General features: G+C 55.5%; 1 long non-coding RNA gene across 1 annotated transcript; it reads left to right on the forward strand.

Moving 5' to 3' along the window:
• Positions 1-2,990: 2,990 nt before the first annotated feature.
• LOC134477143 (uncharacterized) lies at positions 2,991-16,506 on the forward strand. Its single transcript, XR_010049055.1, has 3 exons — positions 2,991-3,649; positions 15,984-16,127; positions 16,294-16,506. It is a non-coding gene; the product is annotated as an uncharacterized LOC134477143 (long non-coding RNA).
• The last annotated feature ends 1,408 nt before the right edge of the window (positions 16,507-17,914 follow it).

The raw sequence follows: 17,914 nt of genomic DNA on the forward strand, positions 1-17,914 counted from the left end.
CCATCCAGACGCTGGGTTGTTCCTGGTTCCCTGCCCAGCCACAGCTATTGCTGTGCCCCCTGGTGGCAGCAACTCAGCCCCTGGCCATGGCCTCCCCAACTGTGCAGTGGGCTGCTCTCTGGGCTATATGGGCCTGGCTATCTCTTGCTGGGCTCCCCTGGCTTGGCCAACCTCGCCCCAACCTGCACCAGATTCTAGGCTCGGCAGAGGCCCCTCGGGGGGCCTGAGGACCTCTGAGGCTGCAGAGCTCTGTGTGATTCTTTCCACGTGGCATTTCACCTGGTGCCATAGTGTAACTTGGTTGTTGTGATGATGATGATTTGCAGTTTGGGGACTGAACTCAGGGCCTTTGCACTGAGCCACATCCCCAGTCCTTTATTTTATTTATTTATTTTGAGACGATCTTGCTAAGTCACTAAATTGCCCAGGCTGGGCTCAAACTTGCAATCCTGCCTCAGCCTCCCAGAGAGCCGGGATGACAGGTGTGCGCTATCATGCCCAGCCATAAGTTGCTTTTCTAATTTCAGTCTTGTAGCCAGTGCTGCTGTGGTCACACCAGGGGGTCCACTGTGGCCAGAGCCTTGTGTGTCTGTGACCTGCAGATCCTCTGTGTTGCTTCTGTTCTTCCTGAAACAGGAAGCCAGGACAGTGTGGGCAGGCGGAGGACAGAAGCTTTGCCCAGGGGTACGGTGGAAACCCCCGGTGTCCTTGGCGCCGGCCCCAGCAGAGCTTCCTGGACCTCGACGTCCTGCCGAGCCCGGGGACCCGGCCATCCCATGACTTCACCTCCTCCATGGGACTCCTTCAGCCAAATCAAACGAAAACAAAACCTTTGCCAGCATTTTCCCCACGGAGCAGGAGCAGCATCAAAAAAGCTAAACTTAGCCTACGTGCCGAAGGACTAGACCGAGGGACTCAGTTTCTAGGGGCGTGTATCATTCCAGACAGAGGCAGAGTGCAGAGGTGTAGACCCTGTCCAGGCTTTGAGCACTAGTAGCTGCAGATCCAAGGGCGGCCCTGTGAACCTCTCTGGTCTCTAAATGGAAAATCCCACTTTAAATGGCTGTGTAGACAGTGTCAGAGGACAGTGCATGGACAGGCCAGCCAAGCATTGTTCCTGGTCCTTTCAAATACTGTGGCCTGCAGTTTGTAACAGCCAAATAAATGCTCATCAGCTAGTGAATGGATACAGAAGATGTGGTTGCTTTTCACACAATGGAGTACTCTGCCATAAAGAGGGATAAACTCGAGACATTTCTAGGTAAATGGATGCACCCTGAGACCAAACTTAAGTGGAATAAATCGGACACATGTGTGAATACTGCATTGTTTCTCTGCTGTGAGAAGCTGACAGTGTAAATATGGACCAAAATGAATAATAGGTGTTACAAAATAGAGAGAAAATGTTCAAATAATGGGGGAACAAGGGAGAGAAGGGGAAAGAAAAGTTTTTAAAAAGTTAGAAAAGAAGGAAAACAGAAATAAAGTTTTTGTAAATAGGGAGGAAAGAAGGGATTAAAGAAAGGGGAGGGGAAAGGAGGAAAATCCACATTTTAGTATGTACAAATTCCCTATGAGGAACATGATCATTATGTGTACCAATAGAATCTGATTGGAGAAAAAAATATTGTTGCCTAGCCAGGCGTAGTAGTGCGCCTAGATAATTCCAGCACTTGGAATTTCAGCACTTGGACTGAAGCAGGAGGATTACCAGAGGGGTTAGAGGCCAGCCTAGGCTACACAGAGAGTTCAAGACCAACCTGAACTGCATAGTGAGATCCTGTCTCAAAAAACAAAAGACCTCCCCAACAAAATACTGTCATTTGGGGGCCTTGGAAAACAAATTGTGTTAGTTACTTTCTTGATGCTACAACAAAACACACAAGGAGGAGAGGTTTATTCTGGCTAAGGTTTCAGTCCAAGGTCGACTGCTCCAAAATAGCAGGACACAGCAGAGGGGCCTGGCGAAACTGCGCCGCTCACAGCGTGGAACACAGGAAGTGCAGAGAGGGTGGGGCCAGGGAGGGAGATGACTCTTCCAGGCCACGCCACAGGCCCACCCTTCTGAAATCTGCCTTCCCAGGATAGGTGAGTGACCTGATAATAGCGTTCCCTGGGAGATGAAGCACAGCAGAAAGAATTCTGGTTGTGATACTAAGTTACATCACCGGTCCTTTTTTTCTCCCCTATTTTGAGATAAGATCTTGCTACCTTTCTTAAACTGGGCTTGATCCTGGCTCCTCTTACCTCAGCCTCCCAGGGTGCTGGGATTACAGCTGTGTGTCACCGTGCCTAGATTAGAAACTTACTCCTGTTGCTGTCTCCTCGACCTGAACGAACTTGGCTTGTCCTGTTCCTCGGGTTCTGCCTTGATGTGCCCACCCTGAAGGGTCTTGTGTCTCTTTAGACTTCCTTGCTCACAGCCTGGCTCCAGTGCCTCTCTGAGCTGAGGCCAAGGGCTGCACTGCACAGACTCATTCAAGGTCAGAAGCAGGATCCATTCACCTCCACACCACACGTCGCTGGAAGGAAGCAGAAGTGGACAGTAGATCGGCTACTATAGGTGCAAGCCGGGTGTCCCGGAGCATGCCGCCGAGTGTGGGGACTTGCCTGAGTCGGGTGGCGTGGCGTTATGTGTGACGTGAGTCTCACAGAGTCCAGAGTGCCTGCTTTCCTCTGGCAAACACAGCTGCCTTCTTTGTTGGTGTGAACAGGGGTTCAGAAGAAATCGGGGCACAGCGTAGTGGTGCGCATCTGTCATCCCAGAGCTCTGGGAGGCTGAGGCAGGATAACTGCAAGTCTGAGCCTCGCCTGTGTGCCTTAGCAAGCCCCTGCCTCAAAATTACAAAATTTATGAAAAGGGCTAGGGAAGGTGCTCAGTGGTAAGGCTTTGGGTTCGATTTCCAGTGCCAATTTTTTTTTTTAAATTTAAAGTAGGTGTCATTTCCGGTTTCTTGTGTGTGTACCTTCAGCTGAAGCCCTGGTTCCTTACCTGTGAAGTGGACCAAGACTTGCTGCGCGTGGAGCTGCGTGGGGGGCTGAGCAAGACGGACGGAGGGGCGCCGGGCTGCGCCTGGCCCCAGCCAGTTCCCAGCGCTGCAGAGCAGCCGCTTCTGCGGGTTCTCGGGCTTGAGGAGAAAAGTCGGTTCCGAAGGTTTACAGGAATCAGAACAGCGCCGAAGGCGCAGCAGCCTCCCAGCCTGTCACCCTGGGCCGGCGGGCGCCATAAGGGAGGGGTGGCTCCTGTCCTTCCTGTCCCTAGGAGGCGAGCAGGGCGTCTGCGGACCAGGCTGGGTGTCAGCTTCCTCACGGGAAAAGCGGGTCCCGGATGTCCCCAAAGGCGCGTGCGCACAGGGACCGGGCCTTTGCAAGCTGATTGGACAATGCCTGGTGAAGGGACTTCCTGGGCGTGGCCAGGAGGTTAGTCTACCTCTGGCTCCTCCCTTCTCTCCACTTCCTTTTCACCTTGCACTGAGCAGTTCTCCTCCGCCAGACCCATCTGTCAAACCACCCTGCCTTGGAGCAATCGGCCATGGATTGAGCCCTCTATAAACCGTGACTAACCGTGCAGCGAAGAAGCAAATGACTAAGAGAGGTGACAATCTGCCCTATGGCCTCCAAGACAATGATGACTTTCCAAAGAATGCAGGTTTGAGGACTCTTTGGGAACCTGGAGGGAAGGAAGGCCCTTAGGCTTGGGGCGGGGACAGGCTCTCCAGGCCCACAGAGCTGGGTGCCTGCCGTGTGGGTCACTGCTGGCTTCTCTGGCCTCTTATGCCTGCAGTTCATGTCCACAGTCATCCTTGAGTCCCTGCTTGGCCGTCTGCCCAGGCCACTGCCATGGGGCCATATTGGAGGACTTGCAGTTCCTGGGGGATGGCCATAAGAGGGGTGCGGTGCCCTTAGGCCGGGCGCAGGGCCTGGGGAGCATGTTGTATAGAGATTTGGCCCCAGGGCTGCGTGTTCCTAAATCTGTGCCTATACTCAAGCAACCGGCACCCACTGCCTGACAGTCTTTTGACCCCTCCGTCTGTCAACACCACGTGCACATTAATCCAGCCTTTTGTTTCCTGGGGTGCAGTCAGGGAGTATCCCTAGCCTGCTGTCCAAAAATAATATTTTTACTCTCCAGCAGCAGAATACACAATATCCATCCTCGTCATTTTTGAATCCCTGGCAACCACTCACACATTCTTATTTAGAACAGTATAACAATCTGACTCCTGTTTTGGCCCCTAAATTCTTTTGTCCCTTCCAGCAAAGTGTGAAATATTTGTTTCCTGGCCGCTGGACAGCGGCTGCTGGCAATGGAAAAATCATAACAAACAGAGCAGGTGGGGGCGGCAAGCCCTGAGATCCCAGGCCCCTTGAGATCAAAAATAAGTGGCTGTCAACAACTGCTTAGCGACTGTGGGTGGGTGGTGCTTTCTGGTATTTTTTTCTAATCAGGAATGGTATGATTTCAAAGGTTGTCCCTAATTCACCCCGAGGATCTCACTCCTTTTGACCCATTATGTCACTCTGGCTGAAGTCACTGCCTCTAGACATAAAATGAAGGAACACAAATAGAGCAGAGAGGCAGAAAGATTAGCCCATGTCTCAGTCATGGTTTCTGGCACTCGAAAAACACAACACATGGTAGGTTCCAGCAAAGTTTGTTGAAGAAATGAATGATCAGGAGGTTTCAAAGAAGAGGCGATACAAAAACTGTCTTTGAGGTTAAAGGGGGGCCCATGCTCAGGTAGAGGGATCACCTTGTGCAAAGCTGGGGACTGGAAGCAGTGACCACTGTGGTTCTGTATGGGTTGAGTGTACAGTGTGAGGTAGGGATCGAGGAAGATGAAGTTGTAGAAGGACTTAGATACGTTGAGGAATTTATACATGGCCCTGGTGGAGATAAGAACTTCTAAAAGCTGGAGTCACCCAATAAGTGCACAAGATAGGTGCTACATATACAGGTGCTAGGCTGTGAGACTTTTTACACTTGTTTAATTCCCCCCAAAACATAATGTATTGATTGTGGTTTTATCCTATCTTAATTATGAGATATGATTGAAAGATCTGATAAATAATTTTTTAAAATGTACTGCACTTGCACTGTGAGTTCAATTCTCTGGACACCCCTAAAAAGTATTGTAGTAAAAGACACATTGGTATGAATCTTCCTCCAGTCCATTAACCAGGTAAGTTAAGTGACCCCCACTTGACACCTGAAATATGATAATGCATATTTCTTTCATTTCTTTTTTTGTTTTTGAGACAGGGTCTCATTATGTCAGGCTAATCTTGAACTCTCCCTATGTAATCCTGGCTGGCCTTGAACTCATGGCAATCCTCCTGCTTCAGCCTCCCAAGTGCTTGGATGACAGGTGTGCACCACTACACCCCGTTACACATTGCTGTTCCTCTCTGTCCCTGGCTGTAGAGGGGCAGCATTGGCATGGGGAGGCCCTGGGGCTGCTGCCTAGCTCTCTTGCTCCTGGTCAAGGTCCATTCGTCCTCTGGTCCTGCTCTTTCCATCTGTGCAATGGGGACATGGATGCACAGAGCATCCACCATGCTCAATGGGGGCACCAGCATCTCCCTGGGGCAGATAGGACCCAGGAACGGCCAGGGCTTCTCCTCTTCCCTCCTGAGTCCCATGGAGGTGACACAGGGTTGAGCCATACTGGGGTCACCACGGCTGGGTCCCAGGTAACCCCTCAGCCCTTTTTGCCCAGGCAGGTGATGGTGACCTGTGACCCCGAGGTGCCGACCCCAGCTCTGTCTCCTGGAGCGGGCAGGTCACAGCATTGCAGCAGACAGATAAGGAGCAAAGTGGCCCATAAATCAGGTTGGGGAGAACTGGGTCCTTCGGTGCCCCAGGGAAGGAGCAGGTGGGGGCACCATCCCACTCGGTGGGCTCAGGCTTGGCAGGAAGGACTCAAGAGGTGCCTGGCCTTGGTCTCCCCAGCTGCTGAGTGAGGATGGGGGCTGTGCACTGTCCTGGGGAAGGACATGGTCCACAGTGGGCCTGGGGTGCCAGAGCTCAGGCCTCTTCTCCGTAGGCCCAGAGGAGGCCAGGTGTGGGGACCCCTCCCAAGACCCCAGCTCTGTCTAGGTGCTCATGAGACAGGAAGTGTCTCCTCCTCCATGCTCTCATCCTACCCAACCCACAGTCCGTGCTGGGGCAGGACAGGAAGGAGGGCCAGGAGCTGCGTGGCCTGGACCAGCCCTGCCTGGGGCTGCTTCTCTTGGGTCCCTGCTCCACTTCCAGCTGCCCGTAGAGTTGCAGCCTGTCTCCATTTTCCTGAGACAGAGGGGACTTGCAGGGCCAGTGTGAGGCTGCCAGGTCACTCCCCAGATCCCTTGTGGGCCTGGGTCTGGTATACTATGACGATGCTAGTCCCACACGGTGGCCCAGCTCCTCTGCTTTTAGATAATGAGTCCTTGCAGCCTCTGATTGACCCCAGGTCAGGGCTGCCCAGTCTGGTTTGCAGAGGGAGACAGAGGCTGGGGCTGCAGGGCAACTCTCCTCAGACTGAAGCTATGCCCCGGTTTGTCTTGTGCTGTGTCAAGCATTCTAGGCATCAGGGAGTGCGTGCACCTGCCAAGAAATGCGTGGTTTCTGGCGCAGATGAAAGCAGAGATTGGCTGCAGGGTGGCTTTGCGAAACTAGGGTTTAAAAGCAAAGTCTTTGCTGCTGCTTTGTGTCTCTGCATGGACATTGGGCTCGCAGGCTGGGAAGAAGCAGGACGGGGAACCTGGTAATTCCATGCCTTTGCCCTGCGGCCTCCATCAGCTGGCCACTCGGAAGCCACTTGTTTGCCAGAGACAAGTGTTTGTCCTGAAATAAATGTGGCTCCCACTTTGCCCCTTGACATTCAAGGGTCCAGGCAGGTCTCCAGGACTCGCTCTCTCGTCCTACAGTGCCCACGAGTCAGGTCCTCCCTCTCATCTCTCTCTCTCTCTCTCTCACTGTCTTTCTCCTTTTTCCTTTTCTGAGACATGGTCTCACTATGTAGTCCAGTAACTTGCTATGCAGCTTAGGCTGACTTTGAACTTGAGACCCTCCTGCCTCAGCCTCCTGTGTGCTGTGATTTACAGGCAGCACCACCACCCCTGGACAGAGACTGCTTCCTGCCTATCTCACTGTGAGCAGAGGAGGTTCTTCCTGCCCTCTAGATTCTCCTCAGGACAGCACTGCTCCCTGAGACAAAGGGACCCAGCTGGGTAGGAGGAGAGGAACTTCCCGTACTGCCTTCCAGGGCTGGGCCCTGTGTGAGGTGGGGTGCAGTGGTACACACATGTGATCGCAGCACTGGGAGGCTGAGGCAGGAGGATCGCCTCCAATTCCAGTCCAGCCTTTGATTTAGTGACTGTCTCAAAATAAAAATTAAATGGGGCTGTGGATGTAGCCTGGTGCACTCCTTGGTTTAGTGCAACATGAGAGAGAAGCCAGAAAACCAGGGATAAGCATATCTGAGAAGGTGCCCTGTGGAGTTCCAGGCTGCAGCCCCGACTCCGGAGCCTGGTGCTGGGTCTGGCTTTCTGCACCTGGGCAGCGTTGTGGGCTGACTTCTGGCTGGTGGGGACCAAGGTCCCGAGAAGGAGCAGGAATGGTCTCGCCAGGCACCAAGTATGCCCATGCTAGACCTTAACTTCCTGCCCAAGCTTCGACAAAAGCAGGTATTTGCTGTTTAAAGTACCGCATCCAGGTGTGTTCTCACAGCAGTGCCCTGGGCCCTGACTGGGCCCTAGGTAGGACCCAGGAGGCATGACAGCAGCTGTGGAGAGACTGGCATGGAGACGCAGTGGAGGGGAGGAGAGGGGAGAAGGAGAAAAGGGGAAGAAGGAGGATGAGGGAAAGGGAGGGGGAGGACGTGGGGGAGGGTCTTTAGCTGTGCTGTCCTGGCTGCCTTGATGTCTCGAATGGTTTCAAAGCCTCCCCCTATCGTGGTCATGGTGACTTTGGTGGGGAGCCAGAAGTGGCACAGTGCCAGGCCCGTGGCTGAGCAGTCGAGGCCACAGCGTCATGGGTTTTGGGGTGCCCCTTCGCTGGACGGTGCTTGGCTTTCTGCACCTGGGCAGCGTTGTGGGCTGACTTCTGGCTGGTGGGGACCAAGGTCCCGAGAAGGAGCAGGAATGGTCTCGCCAGGCGCCAAGTATGCCCATGCTAGACCTTAACTTCCTGCCCAAGCTTCGACGAAAGCAGGTATTTGCTGTTTAAAGTACCGCATCCAGGTGTGTTCTCACAGCAGCGCCCTGGGCCCTGACTGGGCTCTAGGTAGGACCCAGGAGGCATGGCAGCAGCAGGATTCGAGCCCAGCCCATGGGTACCTCATTTCCTTCACTTCCACCCCCTGGGCACTGTGGGGACTGAGGTGCCTCCAGTAGAAGCTCTCTGCGGCCCCTGCTGGAGTTGCCGAGGCTGGCTTTGGAGCCGCTGCACAGGGGACCCCGTGCCGTCACCGCTGGGCACCATCCATAACCCCGAAAGACACCTCGCCTTATCTGGCAGCCAGGTCTTCGCAGCCCCTGCATTCAGCCTGGAGAACAAAGGCACCAGGCGGCCTCAGAGTCCAAACATGCTGTCACCCCGGGTGTGAGGGCCGGGCTGTTTACAGATGGAGGAGATAGCTGGCGGAGCAGGAGGTCGGGGCTGCTCGCCACCCCCATGCGGCCCCCTGACCACCCTGGAGCTCCAGCTGGCCGGACTCCCAGCCCCCCCCCCCCCCCAGTGTGAGACCATGGCTGTGCCTGCGCAGAGGGCTTGGGGCCCACGGAAACCGAGCGTTGGACCCCAGGGGCCTTCCCCTGAGCTCTGCTGCAGCCCTTTAGTTTTTACGGTAAGACAGGGTCTCGCTAAGCTGCTAAATTGACCGGACGTGGCTGAAATTTAGGACTCTTCTGCCTCAGCCTCCCAGAGTGCTGGGAAGACAGGCAGACAGTGCCATACCTGGGCACAGCTGGATTTTTCCGGTCATATCGGGTGCTGCTAAGGGGAAGGAGGAAGCTGAGCAGGGGCAATGGGTCAACCCTGAAACTCCCTCAAAGGACAAGGACCCTCTGAGCCCTCCAGGCAGAGAGTGGGACGGGGCTACTTGCATGCACCCCTTGAGGGGATGGTGCCTCCAGGGTGGCCTGCTCACCTTTACTGCCCACTGTGGTGAGGCAATCCCTGCTGGGCCATGCACTGCGAGCCTCTCAGCGGGGTCCGAGAGTGCCCACCCTGGCTGTGTTATTACCCATCGTGCCTCAGCACTGCTACGCACAGCCAAGGATGCCAGCCTGAAGCTAGGACTCTGCCTTATGCATGGCTTTCACGCTAGGGGCTTCCAGGCTCATCCTGTGAAACCCGAATGAATTAGCTTTATTGTAACCAGTGCCAGCATGCACGCCTGTCATCCCAGCACTCGGGGAGACTGAGGCAGGAGGCTTATTGAGACCAACCTGGGCTAAAAAGTGAACTCAAGGCCAGCCTGAACTGCATATGAGACGCTGTCTCAAAAAAGAAAAAGACAAAAAAAGAAAGAGAAAAATTAGTTTTTCCAGTAAGTGAACAAAGGCTGGAGTGGTGATGTCATAGGCGTAGGGCTCTGCCCACAGCCCCCACGCTGCTGCCTTTCCGTGGTCCACGACGTCCCTGGTGGTCCCACCCAGTCCAGGCAGAGGTGCCGCTCTGACACCCGGGCTGGCTCTAAGGGAGGGAATGCACATCCCTCGGCAAGGCCTGAGGTACCCATGGGCTGGGCTCGAATCCTGCCTGGGTCTTGGTCGATGCCTCTTGGAGCCCTGGCTGCCCAAGACCTCTCCCTGCCAGCTGGCACCTGGGTGCAACTCTGGGGTGCAAGACACAGCCCTATGGCTCCTCCTGGAGTCTGACTGCCAAGGCTGTGCTCCCAGCTCTGTGCTCTGAGCTCTCATGGTGCCTCTCTGAGACCCAGACACTGAACTGCCACCCTCCTCCTTTTCTACCTGCCTTTTTTCGCACTGGGACTCAAACACAACAAAGGCCAGCCCCTAGCCTTTTAATTCTGTATTTTGAAAAAAGGTCTCACTAAGTTGCCAAGGCTGGGCTCAAACTTGTGATCCTCTGCCTCAGCCTCCCTGAATGCCAGGACACAGGTGTACATCCCTACATCCAGCTCAGAACTCACTGTGGCCCTTTTCTTCTCCAAGCCTCAGCTGCCTGCAGGCCTGGCTTGTGTGGGCTAGGATACCAAGTGGGCTGGGGCCAGCAATGTCCTATCCCAGCCCAGCTGTTCCTGTCCTCCTGTGGTAGTAAGGGCCCCATGGGTTTGTCCTGGCTGTGTCCCCACTGCTGGCAGGGCACTGGTCTTGAGGGGTGAGGCCTGGCCCCCCTAAAAGTGCTGTCCCCTCAGGGGCTGGCTGCCTTGTGTGCCCGGTCCAGCACTAGGTGCTGCTTTGAGCTGCGTGGAAATCTGTTCCCCTCCAGCCTCCCAGGAGCAGGTACGAGGGCACACGCATGTGAGATACGTGTGACTCATGACACACGCAGGCACAGTGCATGGGAGCACACCCCAGTGTACTCAGCTCACATTTCAAGCTTCATTGCCGCAGTCAGACCCCAGAATCCACAGCACATCCAAGCCCCGGAGCAGGGGTTGCGGGCAGATGGGCAGGAGGCAGGGACCCGAATGCACATGGTTCTGGTGCCAGCGTGGGATAGGACAGGATCGATGCTGTAGTTGGAAACCCCGTTCACTGCCCCACGTACCTCCTGCTGTGTGGCCTGGTCCTTCTCACAGCAGCCCAGCATTGGGGATCCCAGCTGGACAGGCTGTGGCCTGGATCTCGGGGAGCTGTTTGGCCGGCTCTCATGTCTTGATCCCTTGCTGTGCCACCACCAGGCCCTGGTGTCTCTGGGCTCGCTCGGGGGTGCAGGACAGTTCTGTGACCCTCAGTCCTCCCACTGCTGGGAGGTGCTCTGGTCCCAGGGGAGCAGCCCCTCCACTTGCACTGGACAGCCAGACATAGCCCTGTTCCAGCCGCTGGCTGCTGCGGGCCACAGTTGTGGCTCTCATGTCACCCTGGCTGGATGTGGGCCCCTTTCCGGCCTTGGGCAGTGGCATCCTTGAGGCAAGGGGCAAGCGCAGCAGACAGGCTGTCCCAGGTCCCTTCCCAGCCAGCGCGGCTGCCCCGGGTGTGCAGGGCTCAGACGCGAGCAGGCCCGAGCGCGTCAGGCCAAACCGCTTCTCCTCCACCCCCAGCCACGCTCTCTGTGCCTTAGCCTTGGACATACGCAGTTCCAACTCGGACCTTGTGCCACCCCTGGAGCACAGAAGCCACGCCCCGCCTGGCGGCCCGGAGCTCTGGAGGACGCCAGCGCCCCAGGGGCAGGCGCTGTCCTCACCGGTGGCGTGCGAGGCAGAAAAACGCTGCTACCTGTCTCTCGCCTGCCCTAGATGCGCTGCAGGTCACATGACCGCGGGACGTGGACACGGTGCTTACAACACCTGCGTCGGGCTCCGGCTCACCTGAAGACCTCCTCCTGCCTGTCCAGGGCTGCGCAGGCACAGACGGGACGCGGCGTGCGCTAGCCAACTCGGGCGTGGCTCCTCCTGCCCTGCGCAGACCTCCCAGGGCCTGCGGGAGGAGGCCACTAGGCCGGGGTCCCTGAGCATGGTCGAGGGACTCTGGCTGCTCCCCGGCTCAGTTCCAGTGGTTCCTCACAGAACCTGATATTTTGGGTGCTCCCTGAGGAGTCTTGCGGTCTGTCCTCCCCCAACGACAGGGGCAGCATTACGGCCCATGATAACCCCAAACATGACACCATGTTTGGTGTCAGGCCTGTCCATGGCTCGTGACAAGAGGAGAAGAGCAGGTCTGTGTGGGAAGGACCCCGGGAACAGGGCTTTGTGCTGACACCTAATGATTGAGCAGAGCTGGCTGTGGAGAATAGGCCCATAGTCTGGGAGGCTGAGGCAAGAGGATTGCAAGTTTGAGCCCTGCCTTGGCAACCTAGTGGCCTAGCAAGACCCTGTCTCAAAATAAAAACTGAACAAGGAAAAGAAAAAGGGCAGGAGATGTACCTCCGTATAAAGGCCCTGGGTTCAATCCCAAGTACAGAGGAAACAGACAGAGAATGAGAAAGGGCAAATTAATAAGCAACATAAAAGATACTCCTGTCAGCTTGCTTTCATCTTTGTGTGGCCTGTGTAAGCACTGGCTCTTCATTCAATCAGGTCTCCTTCCACATCCACCATCAGTCACCCATTCGTCGTCATTACTCATCTGTATCCACTCATCAGCGCCATCCACCTATCTATCTTCTGTCTGTCATCTGTCCTTCAACTCCCGCACATCATCCATCATCCATCACGTCATCTACCCACCATCCATCCACTCATTCATACATACACCATCCAGCCATCTCCCATCCATCCATCCATCATCTACCTGCATCCATCCATTCATCGTCCATCCACCACCCATCACCTATCATCCATCCATCCCTCTTCTGCCCATCTGCCCACTCATCCCTCCATCTACAAAGTACTTCCCTGGCACACTGAGGACTGCCTGGAGCCTCAGGGGCACTGTGGTGACCAGCAGGGGGCAGCTCAGGGACAGCTGGCAGCCTCCACATGTCATGGTCCCTAGGCCCGGTGAGAGGGTAGCATGGCAGAGGCGCTGAGCTGGGGCTCTCTGTGGAGAAAGCAGATGAGTCAGGGTGTTGGGGCCCTCAGCACCCCTACCCGCTACCCTGTGCCTCAATGGCAGCTGCCTCTTGGGCAGCCTAGCCGGGCCCACAATCCTTCTGGGGTCCATGCTGGCCGGAGGCTGTGTCCCGGGTTCCTCTCAGCCCCTGGTTCCGGATTGAGGGGCAGCTGGAAACAGTCGGAAGGCTGAGCCTTTCATTTGTTTCCGGGTCAGTGGCCCCACGCCCCAGGGACTCAGCCTCCCAGGCAGGAGGCCCCGAAATAGCCTGTGTGCCGGCTGGTCATCCATCACCGCCGCCCCTGCCCGGATGCCGCCCTCAGGGCCACACTGCCCCCGCGGGGCCTCAAAGGGGCCTTTGTCCCCACACGGTGGGGCTGTGCCCCCCGAGAGGCCCCAGGAAGGAAGCAAGAGGCCTGCATGGCGCCCCCGTGTTCCCTTGGTAGCCAGTGCCAGGCCCCTCACACCAATGCCTGACTCCCAGGGAGCCCCACTGGTCACCTTGCTTACCATTCTCCAGGTGACAGGCAAAGCCCAGCCACGGTGCACTCATCTGCTGCAGCCCGAGAGCGACTTGGATGTGAGATGAGCACTGACCTGGTGGCTGCAGGACACACAGCCGTGATCAGACATGTGCTGCAGACACTGTGACCCCCACACTTGGGAGGCTGAGGCAGGAGGGTCATGTATTTGACTCCATGACTTAGTGAGAACTTGTTTCAAAATTTAGATTTGTTTTTTAAAGTGCTGAGGATGCAGTTCAGTGGGAAGCCCTGGATTCCATCCAGCAAAAGGAAAAAAAAAAAAGAACTGTCAAACTCTAATTGGCTGTGACTTGAAGTTGGAGGTAAAGGTGACAACCGTCTCACGCTGCAGTGGCTTCTTTGTTAACCACCTTCCCAGAGCTCCCCCAGGCCTTTGCTCCTCCACGCACCCTGCTTTTAGCCAGTGCGGTGTTTACTGAACAGCTGTGGGATACGGAGGCCCTGTCAACTCCTGCTGGTGAAAACCCAGCCCCAGCACAGCCCGCAGGGCCAGCATCCTCACCTGCGCTGACTTGGTCACCACCATAGTCACCGCTTCCTGTGTGGGGAAACTGAGGCAGGGTATGCTCAGCGAGTGTCTCCACAGTTAAGACTTGTCCCCGAGGGCCAGGGCTTGGCGCTGTGTGCAATGAATGTTGGCAGACAGTGAGGGCAACCGCCCCACCTCCAGCTCCACCCCGTGCCCTCCCCCGCCACCCTGCAGCCATGGGAACATGGGGATTCTGCTCCTAGCACTGGACCAGGAGCCCTCTGTCACTGTCCTTTCTATTGCAGCTACCTGGAGAGTGAGCCGGGGGCAGGAGGTGGCTTTTGGTCCTGCCTTCCTTTCTCTGTTTCTTTCCAGTCCTGGGGAATCGAGCCCAAGTCCTCCGAATTGAGCTACATCCCCAGTCCTCTTTCATTTTGCATGTTGAAACAGGGTCTTGCTAAGTTGACCTGCTGGCCCAGCCCTGCCATCTTCCTACCTCAGCCTCCTGAGATGCTGGGGTCCTAGGCTTGGCAGCCCTGCCTGGCTTAGAGCAGCTTTTCTGGTTTTCTCCTTGCTGGTTTGGTTTCGAGTGTCCAGGGCTCAGCGTCACAGTGTCCTCAGCAGGGAGAGTCCCTGTGCCATGGTGTCACATGTATCCTTTGCCAGGAGGACTGGGCAGGACAGCTGGTCACCAAGGCTGCTTCTGGGTCCCTGTGGGAAGCCGTACCTCAGCCAAGTCCCCTTTTGGGGACCTGAGGCCACTGCCATCCACCGTGTCTATTGTTCCCATCACCCATGGCCCCCTGGCTTCACAGTGGGTCCCCTGCCATCCTCCTTCGTGTCCCTTACTGTCCCCCATGAGACTCAGACTGCACCTTCTGTGTGAACAAGGGAACCGCATGCAGCAAGGTTTGGGGAGCCTGAGGGGATACTGAGGCCACAGCCTCTGTGGCCAGGGACACATTCCCTCCAGGAGGAGGCAGAGAGGACACCGAGGGTGTGGGGACTCAGCCCTGCTGGTCCCATTGTGCCCTGGACAGTGGCATGGTTGCTTCTCCACACCCAGGCACTCCAGCATAGCCACCGGACATGTCACTATCTCAGCTGCCTGGCGAAGCAGAAAAGTGCATGTCCTCCGGTTACAAACAGGAGAAGGAGGCCAAAGCCTTGTGGTGAGGTTAGCTCTGGGCTAGAGGTACCTGGCACATTCACCTTGCTGGAGATCCGCCCATCTCAGTGGACAGGGGAAGGAGGTTGGGCTGGAGCAGAGCAGGCTGGGAGCAAGCCCAAGCCAGCCATCCCAGGCTCAGAGGCTGAGGTAGGAGGATGTCTGAGGGTTCAGGCCAGTCTGGGATACTTGGCAAGACCATGTCTCAAGACAAAAAAGAAAGCAAAAAATGGTGAAAAAAATGATTCCTAGAACCCTTGGAGTTTGAAGCAGGAGGACTACAAGTTTGAGCCCAGCCTGGGCAATTTAGGAACTTAGCAAGACCCTGGCTCAAATAAAAAAGGCTGGAAATGCAGCTTAGAGCAAAGGCCCTGGTTCAATCCCAGTATGCTAACAACAATGACATAATGACTTTCACATGTGAGGCCCCCGGGGTGTGAATGGAGAGCTCTGTGCAGGGGTACAGTGTCCCCTGTAACCCCATGTGCTGTCTGCCTGGAACTCGACATCCAAAGGGACAGGACAGATAAAAACCCAGGGCCCCAGCTCCATCCCCAGCCCTTTTAATTTTTTATTTTGACCCAGGCGTGTGTTCCCATGTCCACCTGACTGCCATGTTACCATCTCTTCATATAGGGTTAAGACTTGGATCAAGTGTTCCCCTAAAGGCTTCTGTGGTCACAGTGGGGCTCTCAGAGCGTGCTTGGGTCATGAGGATCCCCACCCTGCTGATGGGCTGACCCACTGATGAGTGTACAGCGGTATGGGCTGGTGGAAGGGGCTGGATGGGATGTGACCCTGGGACTGGGTCTCAGCCTCAGCCCTTTCTCTCTGGAGCACTCTCTCTTCCCTGCTTCACGGCTGCCAGGAGGCATGCAGCTGTCCTCTGACACGCCCATCCGTCATGATCTTTCCACCTCCCACGGGCCCAGAAACCATGGAATCAAGTGACCATGGACTGAGCCTCAGAAACCGTGAGCCAAGGTGAATCTTGTCTTCTCTGCACTGCTTTCCCCAAGTCAGAAGCTGACTAACGTGTGTGACATCCCAAGGCATTGTGGCTCAGTGCCTTTACAAGTCATAGTTCAACACAGGTCACTCAGTCTCACCTAACAGCCATGTCATCCTACGTGTCCAGGAAAGGGTGCTGAGGCAGAAGTCATGGCGTGAGCTGTGGAGAGCAGTCCTCTCATATCGGGGAGAACCGACACCAAAGGAGCTCAAGGTGGACTACAGCTGTGAGAACCTATGTAAAAATGGCGGAGTCACATGGAGATTCCAGGTGGGGAGTGGCATGGCGAAAACTATGCCTGGGCCGGGTGGGAGAAGTTGAAGGTTCCCACACAGGAACAGGAAATCCATGTTTAGAAGGGTGGAAGGCCAGGACTGTGCAAATAACTGGGGTCAGAACACCAAGGCAACACAGGCCTTTGTGTCCCATTTCCCAGTGGAGGACTTCGGCTCTGCTTGAACAGAGTTAACAGCAACTGAGAAAAATCCTTCTAGAAGCTTCTCTGGCAACATGGCCCCCTCAGACTTGACAGGAGTCTCCTCCTCCAGCAGCGCCAAATGCTCCTGGAATTCCTCCACCACAAATGCTTCCTGTGCTGCAGCCGAGAATTAATTAGAGAGGAAAAAACCTCTCACGTCAAAACACGTATCTCACAACCTATTAGCGTGAAGATTAGCATTAAAGAAAGTTGGAAACTATAACGTTTTAAGCACAATTTATAAGTCTAATTTCCTGCGTGTCACTCTCAGATAATAAATGCTTTTCCTTCCAGTTGAAAAGAAGCCTTGATGGAAACGTGGGGGGTTGGGGTGGAAGAAAGAAAAAGTTAATTTAAGGTCTATTAGTTTATTTTTAGGCGCTTGCCATCTGAGGGCCGAGGAACATTTCCCTTTTCTAATAGAGTCCGCCTTCCGGCGGTGGAGCTGGGAAGTCCCCGGCCAGGCCCGGCCGCCTCCCGGGTGACACTGATTCCTGACAGAACTGCTGGGTTGAAGCTGAAAAGGCTGCAGGGACATGGCAGCCAGGGTGGGGTGGGGCCAGCCCTCCTCCCAAGGCTGAGCAGGAGCAGGGGGCGGAGGGTGGGTTCCCACTCCACTGCCTGCGGCCCGGCCGGCATGGGACCCTCCTGCCCCTTGTCTGGGGTCGCGGCACCGGTTTCTGGAGATTACCTGGGCGAGATGGGGATCCGGGTGGGCATAGGGGACACCACCCTTCTCAGGGCCAGAGGCCAAGGGGAGTCCCTGGCTTTCCTGAGGCAGGGGGACCTGAAGCAAGCGGTGACACCAGACAGATGGACACACTGGGCTGTGACCCTGGCTGGGACTCCTACACAGTCTTCATACACAGTTCGTCAGGGATGGCCTGATCAGGGATGACACAGCTTCGTTCTTGTCTCAGACAAAACAAAGGACCAAGGGGAAACTGAGGCAGGCAGCAGCAGCCCCTGTCTCCTGGCTGTGCCTCCTTCTGCCCTTTGGTGACCTCTTCCTCCTCGTTCTCCGGAGGCCTCTTGTCTTCCTGCGCTCTGGGCTGTCTGCCACCAGCCGACCTTCCTGGGGACCAGTTTTGGAGATGCTGAAGGATTCTCTTCATCTCCTTTCCTGCCAAGCCACCTCTTGCCACCTCTCAAGATGGAGGTGGAGCCCGAGAAAGCAACTTCCTGTCAAGAAACAGAAGATGCACACATGTCATCCCAGCACTCTGGGAGGCTGAGGCAGGAGGATCACAAGTTCTGGTCCGGCCTGGAGATCTTAGCAACACATAGTAAGACCCTGCCTCAAAAGTCTAACTAATTAATAAGGACTGAGGGTGTAGTTTAGTGAGAAAACCCTGAGTTCAGTATCAGTATTGGCAAGAAAACCAGGAGGAAAGAAGGGAAGAATGGCAGGCTGCATTTACTGAACACCTCCCTGCCTGGCCCTATGCTCCTATGCTAGGCAGTCATGGTTTTTTCCTAATTCTCTCAACAACAAAAGGGGGTATCATTGGTATTGGTTTTTGGGGGGGACAGAGTCTTGGTGTATAGCATGGGCTGGCTTCAAACTCATGGTGATCCT

The sequence above is a fragment of the Cavia porcellus genome, unplaced genomic scaffold (assembly GCF_034190915.1).
Source record: "Cavia porcellus strain 051 isolate PalLab524CR breed Dunkin Hartley unplaced genomic scaffold, mCavPor4.1 scaffold_8, whole genome shotgun sequence".
Classification (NCBI taxonomy): Eukaryota; Metazoa; Chordata; class Mammalia; order Rodentia; family Caviidae; genus Cavia; species Cavia porcellus.